The sequence below is a fragment of the Rattus norvegicus genome, chromosome 15, assembly GCF_021556685.1.
Source record: "Rattus norvegicus strain SHRSP/BbbUtx chromosome 15, alternate assembly SHRSP_T2T, whole genome shotgun sequence".
NCBI classification, from domain to species: Eukaryota; Metazoa; Chordata; class Mammalia; order Rodentia; family Muridae; genus Rattus; species Rattus norvegicus.
Window position 1 is genome coordinate 24,143,980 of NC_141548.1, and position 23,336 is coordinate 24,167,315.

Sequence of the window (23,336 nt, forward strand, 5' to 3'; positions counted from 1 at the left end):
TTTTACCCCTTATAAAGTTAATATTCAATACAACTAGATATTCTATCCACCAAACGGGTGCTATTTAAGAGCTTAAAATTCTCACTTTCCTCACAACTATGGTTCCTTGAGCACAAGGTGGAGAACCTTGCACGAAGCCTCTGCTATAGGGATGAGTGGAAAGCTGTCACCAGGGCAACCATCTTGGAGCCATTGCCATTAACTCTGGAGGCAATGGTGGCATTTCTGGGAGTGTCTACCAGGCTCTCAAGTTTTACTCTTCTATGTCTAGTGTGGGTTTTTACCGCGCAACATTCCAAAGCATCCAAACTGAGTGTTCAGCAGCTGTTAAATTGAGTTGTCTAAAACAAGTCAGGAAAGCTGGGTATGGTAGTGTGGGATATTTTTTTTCTTTTTTCTTTTTTTCAGAGCTGGGGCCCGAACCCAGGGCCTTGCGCTTGCTAGGCAAGCGCTCTACCACTGAGCTAAACTCCCAACCCTGAGAGAGAGAGAAGGAAGGAAGAGAGAGAGGAAGGGAGGGAGGGAAAGAGAGAAAGAAAGAGAAATAGAAAAGGAGCCAGGGCGGCGTATGGTGGTCCTGAAGGCTGACAGGAATGTGTAAAGGATACCACTGAAAGCTTACCTAATGGGGGCATGGCTTCATACCAGAGGCCTGGAACTCTTCTAGCTAAAATCATTTCTACATTGTTCAATTGTTTGGTTTTGACTATTATGATTAATGTCCTAGATACTTTAGAGTCATCCTGTATTTTATTAAAGTGGCAGTATTGGTGTATATGTAACTTTCAAAGACACAAAATGACCACTTTCCAATACAGACTCTCTCTGTGTGTTTCTGTCTCTCTCTTTCTGTCTCTCTCTCTCTGTGTCTCTCTCTCTTTGTGTATGTGTATATGTATGTGAGAGAGAGAGAGAGAGAGAGAGAGAGAGAGAGAGAGAGAGAGAGAGAGATGGGCATGTGTAAGTTGAAACACATGTAGAGGGCAACTTCTGGGAGTCAGTTCTCTTCTCACGCCTTGTGTTGAGGTGGGGTCTTTTATTTCTGCTGTGCTGTGGGCAAGCTTCCAGGTGGTTCTCCCATCCCCCTTCGCACCTCACTATGGGAGGCTTGGGATCACACATGTGCCCATGTAATCTGGCTGGCTTCTTTAAGTTCCAAGGATTGAACTTGTGCTGTCAAACTTGTAGAGGAAGTGAACCCTCTCAGCCCATGGCTTTGTTCCTGCTCTATAGATGTTTTAAGGAGCTCCTATGCTTCTAACATCCCTGTTGGGTGTTTAGAAGCAAGTGCCCTCATTGTTCTGGTTGCGCTGGTAGAGACGGTCGAGAGCACGATTTAAAATAAGATAACAGTGAATCTGTATTTTGACAGGTGCTTGTTAACACCCATTTTTACCTGTCCATGTTTCTAAGGCCTAGGGAGATGTAAAAGGTTCTTTTTGGTTTTGTTCTTGTTTGTTTTAAGCAATTTAAGGAACAGCCCTGCCTTTTAGGAAACACGAAACATGTTCTTTCTCCTCGAAGGAATAGTATAGACATGTGTGCTTAGTTCTGGCACCGTAGTGATAGAGGTGTGTGTGTGTGTGTGTGTGTGTGTGTGTGTGTGTGTGTGTGTGTGTGTAGGATGCCCTCCATCAGCTTGTCCATGTTCACTCTTGTTTTTTTTTTTTTTTTTTTGGTCTTTTTTTTCGGAGCTGGGGACCGAACCCAGGGCCTTGTGCTTCCTAGGCAAGCGCTCTACCACTGAGCTAAATCCCCAGCCCCCATGTTCACTCTTGTAATAGCGCTCCTGTGCCCCGGCCCCAGCCTCTGTAGTTGTTCCAGTTTGCAGGGCACATGGGTGGCACAGGTTTGGGCAGCCTTGATGTTTACAAGCTGTTTGTGTGTGTTGCTGGGAGCCGCTGCACCTGTGGCATGTGTGTGCTCCCAGCATGCGCCTCTGTGGGAGGCAGGCAGAGTTGGGAAGGGAAAGGAGTTTGCCCTGCATTGTCAGCCTGTGGGGGCGAGGCTGCTGGACATGGCCCCGTGGCAGGTGCAGTAACCTTGCAAAGATAAAGGGCACAGGCGCATCAGTTTCCCCGTTGTAGAATCAGCACCAGGCTCATGGCACGGCGGCATTCATTGAGCACCTTTCTTTGGGCTCTTCTAGGAAATCTTCACTTTCAAAAATCCGGAGACTTAATGACTTGGAAAGATTTGAAGTTGGCATGCTATAGTGTCCTTAAAAGGGCTCACCTCCCCATCCCTTTAGTGTGCGGCTAGGGAGAACCTGTGGGTTGGTTCTTTCTCTTCCGTGGGAAATGCTTTTAAAGGCATTCTGACTTGACGGCACCATCAAGTATTTCTAGCACGGAGTTCAGGATTCCCCAGGAAAAGAGGAGACTCAAGCTTGCTCCAAAGTCTGTGTCATCCTCCTGATGGATTAGGAGAGACAGTTAGGGTTTAGGGAGCAGGGAATAGCTGGCTAGAGGGGAGCCCACAAGGCCCAGGGGAGTTTCTTATCACAGTGAGAGGATTAGTACCAGGATAATGTGGCCTCAACAGAGCATGGCACAAAGGAGCGGTGGGGTGGTGAATTCAAGGTCAGTGGGTTACACAGTGGTGCCAGGGAAGGCGAGAGGGCACAGAGCTGAGGTCAGAGCAGGGCATACAGAGTGCAGATAACATCGCGTAGTGTAGGGGTTTGATTGAGAATGACTCTCACATGCTCATCTGTCTGAGAGCTTAGTCGCATGCTGACGAGATTGGAAAGATTGGCAGGTGTAGCCTTTTGGGGGGAGCATGTCCTCTGTCTCTGTCTGCCTTCTGCTTGCCTTGTGTGTGGAGTAGAATGCAAAGCTCTCAGCCACTGGTCCAGCACCCTGGTGTTTGGCATCCCTGTATGATGATCATGGACGAACCTTCTAAAACTGTCAGCAAGCCCATGGTTGTTTTGTAAGAGTTACTTTGGTCATGGTCTCTACAACACTAGAACAGTGACTAAGACCTACTGAATGAAGGCTTGAAAGTCCAGGGCCTTACTGCTGACTGCGTGTGACCTCGATCAACAGAACGAACTCTGTGGAGCCAAATTGCTCGCCTGCAGCTTGCGGGGAGATAGCACGATGTCTGGCAGGCGAGCCCCGGCTGCAGTGTGGATCTGAGAAACGTGGTGGGAAGCACTCGGACCGCAGGCGTCCAGGACAGAACTTAGTTGTGACTTAATCCACGCCCTCACCTGTCGCAGTGACCGTTCACTTTTGCTGCACACCTCCAGATTTAGTTATGCTCAAGAGTCTGCTCTCAAACAGGCACCTCCCAGGAAAGGGGAGCCGATAACAGAAAACAAGCGGCTTTGAAGTTACCCAGGGAGTATGGAAAGATGCTAAGAGCTGCTACCTCTGTTCAGAACCAGATGTGCTGGATCAGCACCTAGTAGGTGTTGCTATTACTTCCGATGCACGGGTGTCCTGCTACATTTCTCCTGCAATGGACTTTGCAGTTAGGCCAGCTAGAGGCAGGCAGCTAAGCCCAGGGCACAACACCTTTGTGCTTTTAGTACGAGATGAAGGCTGCAGCTTTCTTTCCTTTTTTTTTTTTTTTTTTTCGGAGCTGGGGATCGAACCCAGGGCCTTGCGTTTGCTAGGCAAGCGCTCTACCACTGAGCTAAATCCCCAACCCCAGGCTGCAGCTTTCTTAGGTGAGAACATAGCAAGAGTTGTAGACTAGAGGTGGGCGAGACACTGAGAAAAGCAGAGGGGGAGCCTTACTGCAAGCGCCTGAATCTACAGCTTCAGGATGGTGTTAAAACCACTTGGTGGAAGGCACCTTACAGGGCTCAGAAGATAATCATTCTCAGGCGACTTTAAACCAGGGCAACCATCCGGGATCATTCAAGTGGACTTTATATAGTCACGGTGACCTTACAAGTGGACAAGGAAGGTGAAAGAAGAATCAGTGTCAGGAAGATCCCATGTAAGAAAGGCTCGGCCGCCATTGCTGACTTCAAAGAGGAAGAAGATAGCCACAAGTCAAGGAACAGGAATAGCTTCTAGAGTCTGGGGAAGGTAAGGAAATGAATTCTCCCTTAGAGCATCCGGAAGAGGCCAAGCATGGCTGACGCTTTGATTTTAGTCTGGTGGGGCTCATCTCCGATGTCTGACATCCAAAGCTATAAGGTGACAACAGAAGGGGTTTGAAGCCTCTCAAACGGGGGTCATTCGCTTGTGTTGGATGCCAGAAGGAAATGAACACAACTTCAGTCTGACTGCAGAGGGAGACCGTGTCCCTGTGGGCCATTGGTCAGGTCCTGTCTGCACTCTGGTGCTTTCAAGGAGGGGTCATTTATGACATCTGGAGAGGGAGATGTACTGTCCAGGACATTAATGTAAACAGACAGACAAACAGACAAACAAACAAACAAACAAACAAAAAACCAGCTGCGTGGTGGACCTGCGAGTTAACAAGGGCTCTTCTGTGTCATGCTGCACTTCCCTCTCTGTCCCATGCTTATTCGGAGCAGAGCCTTCCTAAGTGTTGAGAAACTGATCTGCAGTTAGGCGGACACACAGCAAAGTTTGGCAGAATATAGAATGTCTTGGAGAGGCTGGACTTGTTTGCAGGATGGAAGCCATTAGTCTTCGAAGTAGAGTCACCCTGTCCTCGTGTAGTTTTTATTTGTGCTCTGAGGCATCCATTTGTTCTCCAAGAGATGAGAGCCTGCGGTAACTCCCCTGCCCTCACACCCCCTTTTTAAAAGACACATCCTTGCTATGCAGCCTAGGCTGGCCTTGAACTCATGATATAGCACAGGCTGACACTTACTGTGTAGCCAGGCTGGCCTTGTTCTTTTCACCTATGTCTGAGCCTGGTGAATGCGTAGAATATAGAAGTGTGCCCCCAACCCCAACCAGGCTAGACTCTGATCCTCTGATCTGGTGCTGCAGATATAAAGTGGGAATATCTCAGGTGGGTAGGTGAGGTGTGCGCTGGATTTTGGGTTTGGGGTTTTTAATCCCCAGCTGGCTGGTGGGTTTCTCTGTCTTTTTATCTTTTTCCAGCCTGGAGAGCATCTAGCTACAATATGACACCCCTCCTCCAGAACTAGATCCCTTTCCTTGCTTTGAATATTTCTTAAACGTTTCCAAAATAAACAAGGGTGTTTGTAGCATTTTCTTTTCCAAACAAACTTAAGCCCCGTTGCTCCAAATGGGGAGGAAACTGAAGTGCGGCCAAGTCACCAGGTCCACTTGAGGTGATGAGAGCCATCACTGCTGAAATGTGTGCCCAGCCTGAGCTTTCAGAGAGGGAACGGCCGCCTGTGGGAAGCCATCTGGCCTGAGTTCACACAGTGCCCAGGATAGCCCCAGAAAGGCCTTAGCTCTACCAGAGGATGTCCCAGCCAGCCGGGCCTGGCACCACTGTGGCTGACATCAGCTCACTCTTCTCGGTCCACTCCAGCTCGGAGAAGCACTTATTTTGAGGCATATTTCTTTGAACTTTGGTTCTGTGCTTGTATAGCTAGATGGCTCTCAGAGCTTGATGTTCCTTGTGATAAAACTAATTTCTGCAGCCTTCTCTTTTTTATTTTAAGCCAAATTGAGCTAAGTCCCTGTTAATAAAGCCTTACGCTATGAAAGTCCATTTTTGACTTTGTGCATCCCCAGACAGTCCCATTGCCAGCAAAACTCCAGATAGCCAGTGGTTACACAACTTGCATCTGCCATGGCTTTGAAATGGTTCAGATCTGATGCATTCTTCGGGGCTGAGTGTAGAAAAAGAAAAATCTATAAAAAGCACTTGTGGTCAAATGGAAAAAGAAAGTTTGGTTCCTCTCTCTCTCTCTCTTCCTCCTCTTCCCCACCCCAAATCTGTGGAACTATCGTAAAACAAAAACCTGCTAAGAGGTCCAGTGGTGTTATAGCTTCTCTAATGCCTTACCTAGGAGCAAAGCTGTAAGCCCAGCATGGTGATAATTAGAGTTTACAGCATATTTAATTTCTGCATCAGAAATCATGCTACTCGTGATTGCTCAGGGCTATATAGTGCAAAACAATGGTGGAGGAGAAACGTGCTTTATGAAGAAAGCCTTGGACTGTAGTTGGACACAGAAACCTTAAAGGAAGCAGCATCTAGAACACCCAAAGCTGGATTAATGAAGATGCATGTTACTCTCTTCGCTTTTTTACTCACAAGCCCCATCAGAACAATGCTGTCCATACACTCCAGCTGTCCCCCACAGGGGCCTTTGAAGTCTCCTGCAGCCCTTAGTTGGGTGAGTAAGCCTCACTCTGCACACCAGTGGCCTTTGAAAGTGGGCAGCCCCAGTCTCAGGAAACCATTTGACTCATCTGAACCTAACCCACGGCCTTGGGACAGCCTTAGGGGTGACTCCTCCTCCTGCTATCTTTCTCCCTCTTGTGAGACTTAGGGATGAACTTGGTGCTGGCGAGATGGCTCTTTTGATAAAGACTTTCCCACACAAGCAGAAGCACCAGAGTTCGGAACTCCAGCACCTACGTAAAAACTGGGCAGCCTGCCTGCAGCGCCAGCATTAGCAAGGCAGACAGAGCCCGGGGCGAGCTCTCCTTAGCGAGACAACTCTAATTGGTGAGCTCTGGGTTCGGGGAGAGATCATACCTCAGTAGATTAATAGAGAAGGTTGCTTGATGTCAACCTCTGGCCTCCACCCACACGCACACACACAGGTAAGTCTCCTCCAATGGTGGACATACACCGGTGACCCGCCTTCACCCTTGCAAGCCCAGAACCGCACACGCCTTTGCTGGGATGAGCTGGGTGAGAAGCAGTGGTGACTACAGGGGCGATGCTTTATGGGACTGAAACCAGAGCTTTAAGAAGCTGGTTCTTTATTATGTTCAGGGAGAAAGAATTAAATAAGAACATACGTGGAAAACTTCCATTTGAGAAAGTCGGCCAGGTTCTTATCAATTTTGCTTTCCTTCAGCCTGCCCGCAAACATCAGTTTTTTCCCCCCACATCAGGCTGCTACCGAGTTTGCTTTTGCTAGAAGGTGACAGACTGTTGGCATGTGTCGCCCCATCCCTTTTGAGTTCACAGGAGCCCTTTCCGGCTTGATACAATTTGGACTGTTATTAATTTTATCTCTTATGTAAAAACCTCATCTTTCCTTGAATGTGAATGTGTTCATTTCCCCTAATGCCTGTTCTGTCAACTCTAATTGCTGTTTCTTCAGTCCAGGGTCATCTTCATTAGTTTAATTACTATAGCAGCCTCTTTCCTAAGGGTACTAATAGCAGGAAGATGACTTATTTCCATTTTCTGTCATGTAATAAGAAGCAGAAGGGGGAGTCACACGAGAAGACTGAAGAACACTGGTTTTCTTGAATTACCCACTCAGGGGTGATTCCTTCCCAACCTCATACCTAGGTACCAGACTTGGATGTGGGGGCTAAAGGTGGCACACACCACCAAGCAGCGGTTACCCGAGGCAGCCAGCAGCGGAAGGAGCCACATCCTCATGGGAAGTCAGAGCTGAGACGAGCAAAGACACACTTCAGTTCTCATAGGAACAGGACCCCATGTGGCCTGAGAAGGCCTGCACAAAGACCAAGGTGGCATTTGGAGGGAATGGGGACCAGGTTCAAATGAAAGCAAAGCAGGGGGTAGCAGGTTGCCATGACCTAGCATTCCTGACCTCTCTATGTTGGTTATTTCTCTCCAAATATCTGACAGAAACAACCGAAGGGAAGGTTCTCTTTGCTCACAGTTTGTGGTTAATCCATTACATCATGGGCAACGTGGTTGTGTTTGTGGCTGAAGAATCCTGCCACTGGGACTTCTTGTTACATAGTAAACACCAGGAAGCAGAAGGCTTAGACCAGAAGGTGAAAGGACCCAGGATCCCATTTCCTCCAGCCTAAAGGTCCCATCAGCAGTGTCGCCAGGTTAACTGTCCGAACACAGGAACCTAGAGGGAACATTTCACATGCTTAGCCTGACAGTAACAAATTCCTGGTGCATGACATGCACTATACACATATGTACTAACTGAATTTCCCTAACTTAAATGTCCATTGTAAGTATTCTATAAACATGTGGGAAACATTCAGTTACTATTTACTCTTTTTTCATAAAATGGTTCAGGTTGCCGATAATACTTAATAAAGGCAAGCAGCATTGTCCTTTATGACTAAGGAGCACCAAGCCTTATAAACATCACTGCATCGATTCTGTGAGTCATTCCTTAAAATACAAGCATCCTGACATCAGCCCAGCAGAGGAGATGCTGCATGGCTTCCCCAGTTGAGAGATCCAGTGACATGGAAACTGGCTGGCTGTGTTTGATGACACCCCAAAGTCAGAGGTGAGGCCTGTCATGGGGCCTGATAATCTTGCTTCAGCCCAGTCATTGCTGAATGTATTTATTTCTGTCTGGAGATATGACAGGTATGGTGGTTTGTAGAGAAAAGGGTGTTTCAGATGTGAATCTAGTGCAGAGGGAGGTAGACCAGATGTCCAGGGTCTTGACTCCTCCCATTCCTCCCCCATTGTTTCCCTCCTTTTCTCTTTCTCTCCTCAAACTCTGATTCATCACCCAGCCTTACTGGTCCTTCAAGGTCATTAGTCATTGAAGAATTCTTCACCTGGGAGGTGTGTGTGTGTGTGTGTGTGTGTGTGTGTGTGTGTGTGTGTGTGTGTGTGTGTGTCTGTGTCTGTGTGTGTGTGTGTGTGTGTGTGTGTGTGTGAGTGTGTGTGCGCATGAGTTACAATGTAACTTTCATGTACTTTCATTCAATTCAAAATAGTGGACTCTGGGGTAGAGATGCCACAGGTATCTTAGATCATGGGATGAGATTTGCAACATCTCGTTGTTTTATTCTGGTTCTTAGCAGGTGTGTTATGGTCTCTGGCCCCAATTCAAAGCACTTTCACTGGAAGATGTGCTTTACTCCTTAAGTTGGAGCTCTGAAATATTTCTTGGAAGCTGGAGTACAGTATGTTTCCTGATCACTGTGGGCCAGGTGCATATTATGGGCTGTCCCATGTCCTTGGTTTTTCTTACAGCCTTACTTCTTTAAAAAACGTCTTTCAGGTTCCTCACACCCTATTTATAGATGAACTTTTAGAACACGAAGCCTTCTGTAATCGGGAACCGTCTGTGTTCTATTTTAGTCTATGCCATTTTTATTGTTACTTCCTTGAGATAGGTGGCATTGCTAGTATTTGAAGTGTTCAAATATTACCTGACACGCTAACATTAAAAACATACTGTGGCTTGGTGTGGTGGCTCACACCTTTACTCCTTTGCTGGGAGGAAGAACCAGGGAGATCTCTGCAAGTTTGAGGTCAGCCTGCGCTATGTAAGGAGACCCTGTCTCAAAACCAAAACCAAACAAACAAACAAAAAACAAATCTTAAACAGTTTTGTTGCCGTCTTTTATTACATATAGGGGGCCTCCCCTGCCTTCACTACAGGCAGATTAGTGGCGACTTTTTTTTTTCTCTTATTAGGAATTTCCTGTACAAAAACAAAATCTCCTCGTATTCGAGTCCTACGTGAAATATACTTGTTTTTACAGTTCATGGTGTATCCCATGAGACACTGCTTACAGAAAGGATCGTGGTGAGCAGGCAGCTACTCACTTCAGCTGGAGAATCAGAGGAAAAACTCCCCATCGAGAAGAGGATAAATTACTTTGCTCCCTCTGCTCTTACACAGTTGTACCGGCCCTGGCCCTCCAGTGTTACTACAGGTCCTTAAATTCTGTAGGGGAGGGGTATTCCTGTAACTGTCTTACATCTCAAGGCCCCTTTCTTACTTTTGTTTTGTTTCTTTGGGACATGGTGTCACCTGGAGCTCAGGCTAGCCTCAGGCTTTGTCTGGGGTAACCTTGAACTCCTGATCCCCCTGCCCTACCTCCCGAATGCTAGGATTGCAGATGTGTGTCACCATACAAGCTTTATGCGCCTCCAGGGTTTGAACCAAGGGCTTATTGTATGCTCACCCACTATTCTACTGACTGAGTTACACCCCCAGCCCTTCTTTTTTGATGGTTAGAACTTAAGGCTTTGATGAACAGGCATGTGTACATGACCACACTCAGGGAACCACCGACACGCACCTGTCTTGCAATGGGGAAGTCTGTCCTGCCACGCAGGACTTTGCATCTTTGTCTGAAGTTCTGTGTGTTCTGGAGCTTATAGAGCTACTGGGCCAGGCAGAGCCTGTGATGTGGAAAGCCTCGCTCCTGGTTAAGCCCTCAGGCTGGCAAGGCAAAGACCCAGTCGCCGAAACACATCTTTTTGCAGCTACGGCCAATACACTCTCAACTATTAGCTCATTTCTTCATCCCCACCCCCAATCACCATCCCATCCCCCATCCCACCCCGGAGACAGGGTTTCTCTGTGTATAGCTTTGGCTATCCTGGAACTCAGTTTATAGACCAGGCTGGTCTTGAACTCATAGATCTCCACCGGCCTTTGCTGTCTGAGTGCTGGGATTAAAGTTGAGCCCACCACTGCTTGGCTCATTTCCTCACTTATGATTGTGAAAATTTAACTATTCCGGGTTCCTTTGCTTAAGTTTTCATTTTATCAATTTTTGTCTTGTTTGGACATCATGTCACGTAGCTCAGGCAGGCCTTGATGCTACTACATAGCCAGGGATTTCTTTGAACCCTGGTCCTCCTGCTTCTACGTCCCAAGATCTTAGATTACAGACCCTTGTGAGGTATTTTGTTTTGGCAATTCAATTTAATGCTTGTCAACAACCTTATAATTATTTTTACTCCAATTCTCTGAAGTACTAATACACAATGAAACAATTCATGATGATGATGATGGTGTGTGTGTGTGTGTGTGTGTGTGTGTGTGTGTGTGTGTGCGCGCGTGTGCGCATGCGTGTGTGCACGTGCATGAGTGTGTTTAATAGTGCGAATGTAGATGCCGGAGGGTAACTTTACAATTGGAGTTGGTACAGAATTCAGACGCCTAGACTTGCCCAACTAGCCTCTTTACACATTGAGCCATCCTGTAGGCCCTAGCATTTTTTTTTTAAAGAAAAGTTTTCATTTTAAGAGGCAGAAATGGAGGAACAGCGACTTTTAATTTTGAAAGTATTTGAATGTGAGTTCATAAAGGATGAGAAAGCCAGGATGGCAGTTTGCTCCCAACCAATATGCCTTTGAGGGCAAAATCTGCCCTTGTCCCATAATGTGTCAAACAATTTATTCAAGACCCTGATGAATAGCAAAAATATATTTATAAACCAGGGGAGTTTTAAGGGCTTCGAAATTAAATATTTAATTAGCGTGATGATGTTTAAATATGGTAATGCTCTCTGCAGCACTTTGAGGACAGAGGGAAAGGATTCTGTTTCTTGCTCAGATGCACATGAAAGGGTTGTGACTCCCACACTTGTACTGGGCACACTTAACAAACACAATCCGTCTATGAATCCAGCGACACAGATAACCAGCGGATTCTGTTATCAGAACACACAAATGCTCTTTACGAGCGACTGGACTGAAAGCTCCGGCCGTTTTCTTCCCTCGGTGACAGGGGTCCAAGCTCGACTTCTTCTTCTTCTTTTTTTTTTTTTTGGTTCTTTTTTTTCCGGAGCTGGGGACCGAACCTAGGCAAGCGCTCTACCACTGAGCTAAATCCCCAACCCCCCAAGCTCGACTTCTTAGAACGTGTGTGGAAAAAGCTGTAAGGGACAAGGGACCCCTTCCTTCTGTTTTCCGAGGAAACAGGGAGATGGCGTAGATCTGGCCAGTTCCCTGCAACATCACTTTTGTCTTCGAAGTTGAGAAAGTGAACAAATCCTGGTATGGCAGGCATAGAGTCATTTTGAAGAGACACTGGATTTTAATGATTTAGCTCTTAAAAAGGATTTTAATTATTTAATGTAGTAATGTTGCACAATGATACTTTTCACTATGACTTTTGCATGTATGCATTTTGATCATGTATACCTCCCATTATCCTCTCTTGCCTCGTTCCTCTTCCCAACCAGCCCCCATCTCCCCCTTCTAGGACCCTGTCTTTCTTCCCCTCCTCTCTTTTGGCCTTTTTTTTCTATGAACGAATGAGTTCAAGTAGAGTTATAGGTAAGCGGACGTTCACGGCCGCACGGGCAATTCGGTGGCTACACCACTGAAGAAAACATTTCTTCCTCCCTCAGCAGCTGCCTGTAGATCCTCAGAGAGCCTCATGAACCACCATGCTCCCAGCCACTGTTAGCTTTCACGATTAGTTTTAAGAAGCCGTTTTGTCACTTTAGCTCCTCAGCTGCACCTGACACATGTCACCAAGAGGTTTGCTCATCAGGCCTGGTGGGGCAACGGCTCACTGAGTAAAGTGTTTACTGTGCAGCCGTGAGGACCTAAGTCTAGATTCCCAGCACCCATGTAAAACCCAGGCATAACAACGGAGTTAAAACCCTGGAGCGGGTAGGGAGAGAGGCAGATGTATCACGGGGCGTGCTGGACACCTAGTCTGGCCTAAACAACTAGCGCCAAGTTCAGTCAGAGACTTTGTCTCAAACAAATAAAGTGGAGAGATGTTGGCCTCATGTCTCCCCGTGCACACACATAGGGGAGCATCCCCACCTTTACACGCATGCATGCGTGCGTGTGTGCACACACACATGCCCATACTCATGCACATGCGCACATGCTCACATGCATACACACCAAGGGAACATGAAATTTCAGCTACAACAAATCTGAGCCCAAATACCGTGCTCAGTGAGGTTTAAATAAAGGCCTACAACTTAGGGTTACTAGCTGTAATGGAGCACCATGACCAAAGCAACCTGGGGAGGAAAGGCTTTCGTAGGCTGACACTTCCTCATCACCATTGATGAGAAGACGCCAGGACAGGAACCCAAACAGAGCAGGAACCTGGAGGCAGGAGCTGATGCAGAGACCATGGAGGGGGGCTGCTTACTGATTAGCTCCTCATTCATTGCTTGTTCAGCCTCCTCCTCCTCCTCCTCCTCCTCCTCCTCCTCCTCCTCCTCCTCCTCCTCCTCCTCCTCCTTCTTCTTCTCCTCCTCCTCCTCCTCCTCCTCCTCCTCCTTCTCCTTCTCCTTCCCCTTCCTCTTCTTTTTCCTCCTCCTCCTCTCCCCTCTTCTTCCTCCTCCTCTCCCCTCCTCCTCTCCCCCTCCTCCCCTTCCTCCTCCTTCTTCTCCTCCTCCTCCTTCTTCTTTTTCCTCTTCTTCCTTCTCCTCCTCCTCCTCTTCCTCCTCCTTCATGATGTGCTTCAGGTTGTGGTAAACCTCTGCTTCAATGCACATGGCTTCCCGGAAAGAGGATGCCCCCACAGGCAGGATCATGAACTCTTGCATGGCCAGCTTGTTGCCAGCGTGAGAACCGCCATTGATCACATTGAAAGCTGGAACCCGCAGGATGACTTCAGGGTTGCCGGCCAAGTCAGCAATGTGATGGTAAAGGGGCACCCCCTTCTCCATGGCACCAGCCTTGCAGACAGCCAGGGACACTCCCAGGATGACGTTTGCACTGAATTTAGATTTATCCTCCATGCTGTCCATCTCGATCATCAGCTGGTCAATCTTCTGCTCCACAACATTCAGTCTCTTGCTAACCAGAGCAGGTGCAATAGTGGTATTGATATGCTCAACAGCCTTTGAGACACCCTTCCCCATGAAGAGGGTCTTATAGTCTCGGAGTTCTAGGGCCTCGTAGATGCCAGTGGACGCACCACTGGGCACCACAGCACGGAAGAGACCTTTTGCGGTGAAGAGATCCACCTCAACAGTGGGATTCCCATGGGAGTCAAAGATCTCTCTGGCATGGACCTTGAGAATGGACATGGTAAAGTTCTGGCAGTAGGATCGCTGCGGAGGAAGGAAAGCTCAGCCTGCTTCTTATAGAACTCAGGACCAGCAGCCCAGGGGTGGCCACAACCATAATGGGTCTGGCCGTCCCTCATTAATCACTAATTAAGAAAATACACTGCAGGATTCCTTACAGCCCAGTCTTATGGATGTATTTTCTCAACTGAGGCTCCCTTATCTCTAGGGACTCTAGCTTGTGTCCATCCTGTTGACATAAAGCTAGCCAGCACAAGGGTCTAGGCAGATGACTCAGTGTATGAAGTACTTGTAGAAGCGTGAGAACCTGAGTTCAGATCAAAAGCACTCATGTAAAAGGAGTCAGGCATGGCTTTGCACTTCTGTAATACCAGCACTGGGAGGCACAGACAGGCAGATCCTGGGCCTCCCTGGCCAGCCAGTCCAGGAGAAAGGATGAGCCCCAGCTTCAGTGACCAACCCCAGCCTGGAAAATAAGGCGGAGAGTGATACACAATAGTAGTCAGATATCAGCCTCTGTGGTTTTGGGCAAGCAAATGTAGGACATGAATACATGTATGTATGTATGTATGTATGTATGTATGTGTGTATGCATGTATGTATGATCTATCATCTCTATCTATCTGTCATCTGTCTATCATCTACCTACCTATCTTTATGTCCAGTGGAGACCCAAAAGGTCACTGCAGCCTTCCTTCTCAGTCACCTGGGACTGTAAACAGACTCAGAGAACGAACAAAACAGGCAAGAGAACTGCAGTTTTACTTATATTATTACATAATTACAAAGCTTCTTAATCACTAAGTTCAATGAACAGTTCTTACAGCTACTTCCCAATGTACAGGGAAACCTAAGAAAACAGACGGGTGTGTGCGTGTGCGTGTTCATGTGTGTCCGCGTGTGCGTGTGGCAGAGTGACCCTAAATGACTAAAACAGGGAGGAAATGACAAAGACATGCAGGAAAAAAATGTTTAAAGGCAATATAAGATTTCGGAATGCCTTTCGAGTGCTTTACAAGCGTAAGGATCTTGTCAACCAATAGAGTCTGAGGCAGACATCTGGAGCTGACAGCAGCCGTCTGCCTGCTCTGTCAGAAGAAACCGCACAGGCCGAGTCTCCCAGCATCCTCTGCACACACCACTAGCACCAAATGATGGCTTCTTGCCTTGTAGCTTTCAGAGTTATGGGGCCTGTTTCTTTTTTATTAATTCCCTTACCTCCAGCCCCTGGCCTCAAAGATTTCACGGGGTTAGGCACCCCTGCCCCAAAGGGCCAATGATACTCCATTGCTAATTTTGGAAGTATAATCTCACAGAGTGGAGTCCTGGGCTTTCCCGCTGTCATGTTGGTGGTAGATGGGCTTACTGAGCAATTACCTTCCTTCCCTAGTCCTCTCGCAACACTCCAGTTACCAGACTCCTCTTTACTAGATCTGAGGTTGTAGGGAACAGAATGTAAATGTCACCCTTCTGAAATTAGCTGCGGGACAGTTCAGCAGTGAGCATGGCAAGAATGTTTCCTTTCAGAGAAGGCCAGTTTACTCCGTGAGTCCAAACAGACCTTGGTTTTTTAAGGATACTGTATTTATTTTTCTTTTTTGTACATTGGTGGTTTGACTGCATGCATCTCTGAGTGAGTGTGTTGGATCCTCTGGGAAAGGGGTTACAGACAGTTGGGAACACCATGTGGGTGCTGGGAATTGAACTCAGGACCTCTGGAAGAGCAGCCAGTGCTCTGAACTGCTGAGCCATCTCTCTAGCCTCTGCAGATCCTGTTTTTTGACAAATGGTGACTCTTCTCATCAGGTGATATTTACAGAATAAAATGGTAAACCCTTTCATATATATAAACAAAAGAAAGGAAGAAAAAGAAAGAAAGAAAAACTATTCCCTACTTGCAAGTATTCTTAGGGAGAGAGGCCCATAGTCAAATGCATGCGAATGCCAAGTGTAAAACACACAGAAAGTACCTAATCTCTTCAAACTCCAATGCGCGGCCTCATCTCTGTTCCTAAGATGTTTAGCCCATGACTACTGCTCGCTCTGGCTTTTTGAAGGTTTTCCCATATTTATGCTCTAAGCCTAGCGTCTAAGGTGACCCACTACAGTGTGATATCTCTTGACTTCTAGTTTAAAAATCCTCTAGCCATTTAAAAGCCACACTGAACAAAGCCAACATTAGCATCTAACCATCTGTGGGGGAGCATTGGGCCATCCTTCATGGACAACCATCATACCGCTGGTTGTATATTTGTGTGTGTGTGTGTGTGTGTGTGTGTGTGTGTGTGCGTGTGTGCGTGTGTGTATGTGTGTGTGTGTGTGTGTGTGTGTGTGTGTGAACTGTCTTGACCTTAGACCCCAGTTCCAGGAGTTCCTCCATCGGTTATGGGGTCATTACCACAATAGATGTTGGCACTTGGCTCTTGCCGTCAGAACCTCCCCTTTATAGAGCACTGCGTTCCTCTCAGGACGGTCTGTATGCTGGTGATCTCTAAACTGCCAGCTGAGATAGTAAGTGGTTCTAATTCAGTTCCAACACTATGAGCAGGGGTGGAGAGGCAGCCGGTGGGTGGGGTGAGACGCTGCTTGTGAATTCTCAGTGATAGTGTGATTAAGGAAGCAGTTACGTGTCCTGTAGGGTGCTGTGCCTTTGGAAGGCCGTCAGATGGTTTGCTGACGGCTGATTGCATTGGTTATCCAGGCTTCTCTGTGAAACCTGCTTTCAGAAAACTGGTCAGACATCTACGTGCATAATTGTTTAATATGTTTTGGTTCTCAGGTACACGTGGTCTCGGTGGCAGATAGAGGAAGTCCAGGGAAGGCCAAGGTGTTTACACATAGCAGGAGACATCCATTCTGTACAGTCAAGCTGCGAGCCAAGGAGAAAGAGCACTGTACACAGAACAGTACTTCATAGTTTACAGACGCCATTCAGGACAGCGGTTACATCTATCCTCTTCCTAGCTCAGTTCAGGGCAATGGGGCTTGATGGAAACACTGGGCTGATAAAGTAGCAGGGCCAAGTAAAGGCCTTGAATCTTCTGCTCCATGGGATTCTCTCTGATTGCATCTTATTTCTCCCTTTTGTCCGTATAATTTCATATCAGTTACTTTTGCATTGTTTTTCTAAGGTGTATCTTCAGTATTTTTAAGTGTGTGTGTGTGTGTGTGTGTGTGTGTGTGTGTGTGTGTGTGTGTGTGCGCCTGAGTTTCACACCATTGTGAGCCATCTGATATGGGTGCTGGGAACCACTGAGCCATCTCTCCAGCCCCTACTTCTGTATTATTTTGGTGGCCACACCTGGACAAAACATTAAATTTCGGCGAGAACAACTGTATTTACCCTCACAGCTTCAGAGGGGCTCAGCCAACCATTCTGGGCCGGGCACAGTGGAGTTCTGTCAGTGGAGGTATGTGTTGGAGGCTGTTTACCTCATGATGGAAGGGAAGCAAAGCAGTGCAGGAACCGGGACTGGGCTTGAACTTTGAAAGGCCGCCCCACTGACCTACTTTCAGTGGCCTAACCCAAGCAACACCACTCACTGGGGAAGCGGTGGGGGGCACCTCGGCGCCGACCACAACAACATCTTTGTAGAATTCCTTCTTTTACTCTTTACAAATCAGAAAAGAAAACAGAAAACTTCTTACCATTTTAGCCAAGCAACACCTTTTACCTCCTGGTCCCCACACCCTGGCATTAAGTTTACTCTTTTATATTTTCCCTACCTCAAGCTTTGAGGGAATGTCATAGGAAAAGAGAAAGGGTCAGAAAGTAGAGAATCAGGCCAAGCAATGTCTGGGGGTTGGGGGTGGGGTCTGCTTTTTTTTTTCTTTCTTTTTAGTTTTCTCAGACAGGGTTTCTCTGCATAGCCCTGGCTGTCCTGGATCTCACTTTGTAGACCAGGCTGGCCTGGAACTTACGAAGATCCGCCTGCTTCTCTCCACCCCACTGGTCAGATTGTACACCTTCCAAGTGTGTGGACACAGCCGTAATCTGTGATTTGCATCGCTCAACTGACGTTTACCTTGTGGATATATATCCCTTAGAGCTCCCCCAGAATGTCCACAGTGGCAGAGTCTCAGCGAGCTTAAGGAGCTAGTGTTAGTTCCTGCACAGATGGGTGGAGCCTCCTCTGGAATATGGGGTTGTTGGGGATTTCCGGGGCCTGGGTTGTCAGGGTTGCCAGAGTTGCCTGGGTTGCGGGGAGGGGGGTGTTCTGGGGGTTTCTGGGTATTGCTGGGTGGTGTGGGGGTGCTGCCGGAGGGGACTGCTGGGGGTTCCCAGGCAGTTTCCATTGCCATTCTTCCCTCCTGTTCCTTAAACCAGTCAAAGAGAAAGGCCCAACTTCAACTTGTGCCTGGCTGCTTGCTTATTTGTAAACTGCAGGTCAAAAAAGAAGTAATCTGTATAAAATCCAGACTGGACAATTGCTCATTTCATGCCCAGAGGGGGTAAATGGGAGCCAGCCGATTTCCTGACTAGCTGAATGAAGTGTGAATTTTAGTTTCTGTCCTCTTAGGAGATGGCATGTGAATAGAGTACTTGTATAAGCAGGCTTTTCTTTTTTGTCAATGGTTGGAAATTTGTTAAAAAAAGGAGTCTGTTTATTTTAGCAAACCAAGAGTCTCTTTCTCTCTCTCTCTCTCTCTCTCTCTCTCTCTCTCTCTCTCTCTCTCTGTGTGTGTGTGTGTGTGTGTGTGTGTGTGAGAGAGAGAGAGAGAGAGAAAGAGAGAGAGAGAGAGAGAGAGAGAGAGAGAGAGAGAGAGAGAGAGAAGCAGAAATAGGCATCTTGGAGTCCTTTGGTGGTCTCCAGTCCTGAAATTCTATTCTCTCTCTCTCTCTCTCTCTCTCTCTCTCTCTCTCTCTCTCTCTCTCTCTCCCTCCCTCCCTCCCTCCCTCCCTCCCTCTCTCTCTCTCTCTCTCTCTCTCTGCCCAAAGTTGTTGGGGTTGCCATAGCAACATGACTCCTCCCCCACAACCGTGTAAGATTAACTGGATACAGATTTAGCAGCAAGTCAGGCCAACCAAGCAAGTCAAAATCCAAATATAGGACCCTGATCGCAGAAAGTGGGAGGCCGATGGCTCAGGCCTGCGCACACCTCCCTCCGGCAGTGCGTGCAGGGCCAGGCCTTTTGACTGGATGGCTTAGGCGGCCTTGCATACTGTGTCTGGATGGGGAAGGGAGCTGGATACCTGTGCGGAAGAATATTTAACCCTGTGTCTGTGAAATCACTGAGGACATGGAGTGCTTGGCAAACAGAGGAGTCAGTGGGTGAATGGTACAGAGATAAAGGTGCCCAGTCACCGAAGCTCCCTTCCCTGATGCCTTCAGTGACACTTCGGTAGTTGTGACAGCAGTTGTACATGCTGAGTGCTTGCCGTGTCTTAGACAGGCTTCTACCTACTTTGTAGCTCATTTCTTTCCAACAACCCTTTGAGTTCCATAGAGTTGTCTGTATGGAGGTGGAAACTGAGGCACAAAGAGCTTAACGAGCTTCCTTGAGGCCATCGTGTAGCTGGCAAGTGGCTGAGCTGGGAGCTGTCGCACTGCCTCCTAAGTGCAGGCTCTTGATTGACACGCCACTGCCCGTAACCGCTAGGCTGGTGCTCTTTAGGGCTGATCCTTGACTGGATCATACAAGGAAGCGGAACTGGACTTTTTAGTTTTATTTTCTTGGGTGAAGACTGAACACAGGACCTCACCTATTCTTAGGAATCACCCTACCACTGAACTATATCCCTAGCTCTGACTTATGTGTGTGTGTGTGTGTATGTATGCATGTGTGTATATGTATGTATGTGTGTATGTGTGTATGTATGTGTGTATGTATGTGTATGTATGCATGTGTGTATATATATCTATGTATGACTGTGTATGTATGTATGTGCGTGTGTATGTATGTGTGTGTATATATGTGTGTATGTATGTGTGTTTATGTATGTATGTGTATGTGTGTATGTATGTATATGTATATATGTATGTGTGTATGTGTGTATGTATGTATGTGTGTATGTGTGTGCATGTGTGTATATATGTATGTATGTGTGTATGTGTGTGCATGTGTGTATATATGTATGTATGTGTGTATGTATGTATGTATGTATGTGTGTGTGTATGTGTGTATGTATTTGTGTTATTCTTGAGTTACTATCCACCTTATTTTTTTAAGATGGAGTCTCCCACTGACCCATGGCTAGCCAATTTAGCCAGCAAGCCACAGAGGTCCTCCCGTCTCCACCTTTCCTATGCTGGGGTTCCAAGCACATCCCATCATGCCCAGCTCTTTTCAGTGTGGATTCTGGGAATTGGACCCCCTATCTTCATGCCTGCATGGCGGCAAGCACTTTACTATCTTTGTAACTCCAGGAGTTTCCTTATAGTGTGTGTGTGTATGTTAATATGCGCATGCGTGTGTATATGTAGGTTCGTGTGCATACAAACTGAGGCCAGAGGCTGACATGGGCGTGTGTTTCTCCATTGCTTTACATCTTAGGTAATGAGGCAGGGCCTCTCTCTGAGCCTTGAGCTCCCTGATTTGGCTTGAGTTGACTTGAATGGCTGGCCAGCAAGCACCAGGGCTTGCCTGTCTCTAGCTCCCCTCCCCTCCCCCAGCACTGGGGTTATAAACGTGCCCCTTCATAGCAGCTATTATAACTGTGTCAAGGATCCGAGCTTGGGTCCTCACACTCACAAAACGAACACTTGACCAACTGAGCCATCTCCCCATCACATTGTCATTTGTTTTGTTTTGTTTTGCTTTGCTTTTTTTGAGACAGGGTTTCTTGGTGTAGCCCTGGCTTTCCTTGAACTCCCTCTGTAGACCAGGCTGGACTTGAACTCAGGGATCTGGCTATCTCTGCCTCCCAAGTGCAGGGATTAAAGGCATGTGCTACCGAATCCAGCAATAGATTTATTGTAAGAGGAGTACCAAGTGCAAGCACAAGGCCTGGAGTTAAATCTCCAGAACGCACATAAAAGCTGGTGTGTCACGGTGTGACTGGGAGACCTGCCCTGGGGAGGCAGAGGCAAAAGCTCCTTACGGATTTTTGAGCAGCTAGTCTAGCCCAACCAGAGAGCTCCAGCTTCCATGGGAAACCGAGTTTCAGAAAAGTAAGACGGACAGTGATTGAGGAAGTCACCTGACTTTAACTTCTCGCTTCCATATATGCGTATGATGCACATATATCCATGCATGTGTGCACGCATGCCCTTGTGTATACACACATATGCATACACATACACACATGCACGCACATACACACATGCATACACAGGCACACACATGTACACATGCACACACACATGCATACCAGGCACACACACACATACATGTGCATACACATGCACACATGCACACACACAGTGCATGCACAGGCACACACACATATGCATGCACACACACATACATACACAAGCAAGCAGATACATCTGCACACCCACGTGCATACACATGCTGACACACGCATACATGCATACATGCACATGTACACACACTCGCACGTGCACACATACATTGTGGAGATGCGTGTGCACATTGCTAATGCCCTATAATCAAAGTGACCACAGAGACTGAGACTGGACTAATTCAGCTGTAGGCTGAAATTCCCCAAGCTCTGGTGGCCATCAGTAGCAAAAATGCAAGGAAGGATTCTGTCCTGAGTCTCAGAGAGACTAGGTCCTGGTAAAGCCTTCATTTCTTCTCGCACATGCTCAATGGGACTCCGCCTTGATGGAAGACCTGGGTCAACAGGAACATGTTTGTTATTCTCTCTCAGGGTTGCTGTAATCAGGCCTCCCAGGATTGGGAGGCAATAAAGGTGATTGTAAAGTTAATCTTATATTGTGTGTGTAGGCATGATGTATGTGGGCACACATGCTATGATTCTCATACGGAGGTCAGAGGACAACTGAGGGTTGGGTCTCTCTTTTCACCTCCATGTGGGTAGTTTCTTTTGTTTGTTTTGCTTGATTGCCTGATTGATTGATTGTTTTTTGAGACAGGGTTTCTCTGTGTAGCCCTGGCTATCCTGGAACTCCATCTGTAGACGAGACTGGCCTTGAACTTAGAGATCTGAATGCAGGGATTAAAGGAGTGTGTCAGCAGCACCCCACATTGTGGTAGTTGTTTACAGAAGGCTTGAGAAACAATCATGTCCCTGTTGACCCAGGTTCTGTCAAGACCGAGTCCCACTGAGCATGTGCGAGTCATCAGCTTTCTTTCTCGGCTCCCCTGTAGCATGGCTTGCTAGGCACACTCGAGCTCCTTCCTGTGTCTAAGCATCCACGTTGTCTTTTTATCTGATGGGATTCTGAGCATCTTCTGCAGCATTGGTTTTTTTTTTTTCCCCGAAGTTCGTTGGCATGTCTTGGAGCCAAGTTTCTAGATTGAAAAGCTTTAAGTTGCGATAAAAGGCACATAAAATTTACCAGCTTGATTTTATTTGCGTATGCAGTTCAGCAACTCGAGAACACTCACACGGCCGTTCAGCCACCACCACCGTCCCCGTGCGGAACTCTTTGCATCTTGCAGAACTGAAGCTCTGTTTACACACTAAAAATTAACCCCAGGGACGGGGTAGAGAATGCGCCTACTGGGCAAGTGAAAGGACCACAGTTGAGCTCCCAGAGCTTGTGGAGCCAAGGCAGGTCGCACGTCTGCAACCCCAGCACAGCTTCATCGAGATGGGAGGTGGAGGCAGCACAATCTTGAGAAGCTCTTGGGCCAGCTAGCCTAGCATCTGAAGCAGAGAAGGGCAAGAGACCCTGCCTCAAACAAAAAGGAAGGGCAGGGCCGACACTTGAAGACACTCTCTGGTTCCTATGGGCTCATGCTCACACACAGAATCCCTACGCAGCCTGGCAAGCATCGTTCGCTTTCTGCCTTCACAAACCTGACGGCTCTCGGTACCCTATAGGTAAAGTCACACAATACTGCTTCCCGGGTGTCTTATTTCATTCTACATGGCGTTCATTCATGTTTTTCATGTATAAGAATGCTTTCAGGGCTGAGGGATATGGCAGTGTAGGTATCTACGACATTACCTTTCCTTTGCCTGCTACCCACCGGTGGACACTTGGGAATAATACTGCTCTGAGCCTGGGTGTGCCACTGTCCCAGGTCTGTTATATACTGATAGGTGGGATTGCCAGATTGTGTATCTGCCTTCAAACATGGAGAGCTCTTCCCATTACTGAGCCAATCGGTGATCATTTTCAAAACTGCAGACCGCCTGGATACGACTGCATTTGTGCACGCATCCAGACGACATTTCTAAACTTGTCCGTGTCTAAAGGCTCGAGTTAAGTTCTTTTCGTCACATACCCTTCTCGTTTATCGATATCGTTTCAACAGCTTCTGGATTTTTGAGTAGAGCTGTCCCTTAGAGTTCTGGGCCTGAGATTTTAACTTTTCATACCATAAGAGACGTATTAGATCTCACATCGATCACTTTTGTGCACTTTTAATCCAAAAGGTCCTGGTGCCGTTAACTCTTGGCTTATCTCAGCTCTCAGCACTTGCTACTCTTTCTCT

The 23,336-nt window shown here is 47.3% G+C and overlaps 1 protein-coding gene and 1 pseudogene across 9 annotated transcripts in view; one reads left to right on the plus strand and one right to left on the minus strand.

Moving 5' to 3' along the window:
- Positions 1–23,336, plus strand: part of Samd4a (sterile alpha motif domain containing 4A) — a 217,594-nt gene that overhangs the window by 35,544 nt on the left and 158,714 nt on the right. The window lies entirely within an intron of this gene.
- Positions 12,667–15,644, minus strand: LOC148000906 (alpha-enolase pseudogene; annotated as a pseudogene). The gene has a single exon (XR_015638705.1). The product of XR_015638705.1 is annotated as an alpha-enolase pseudogene (transcript).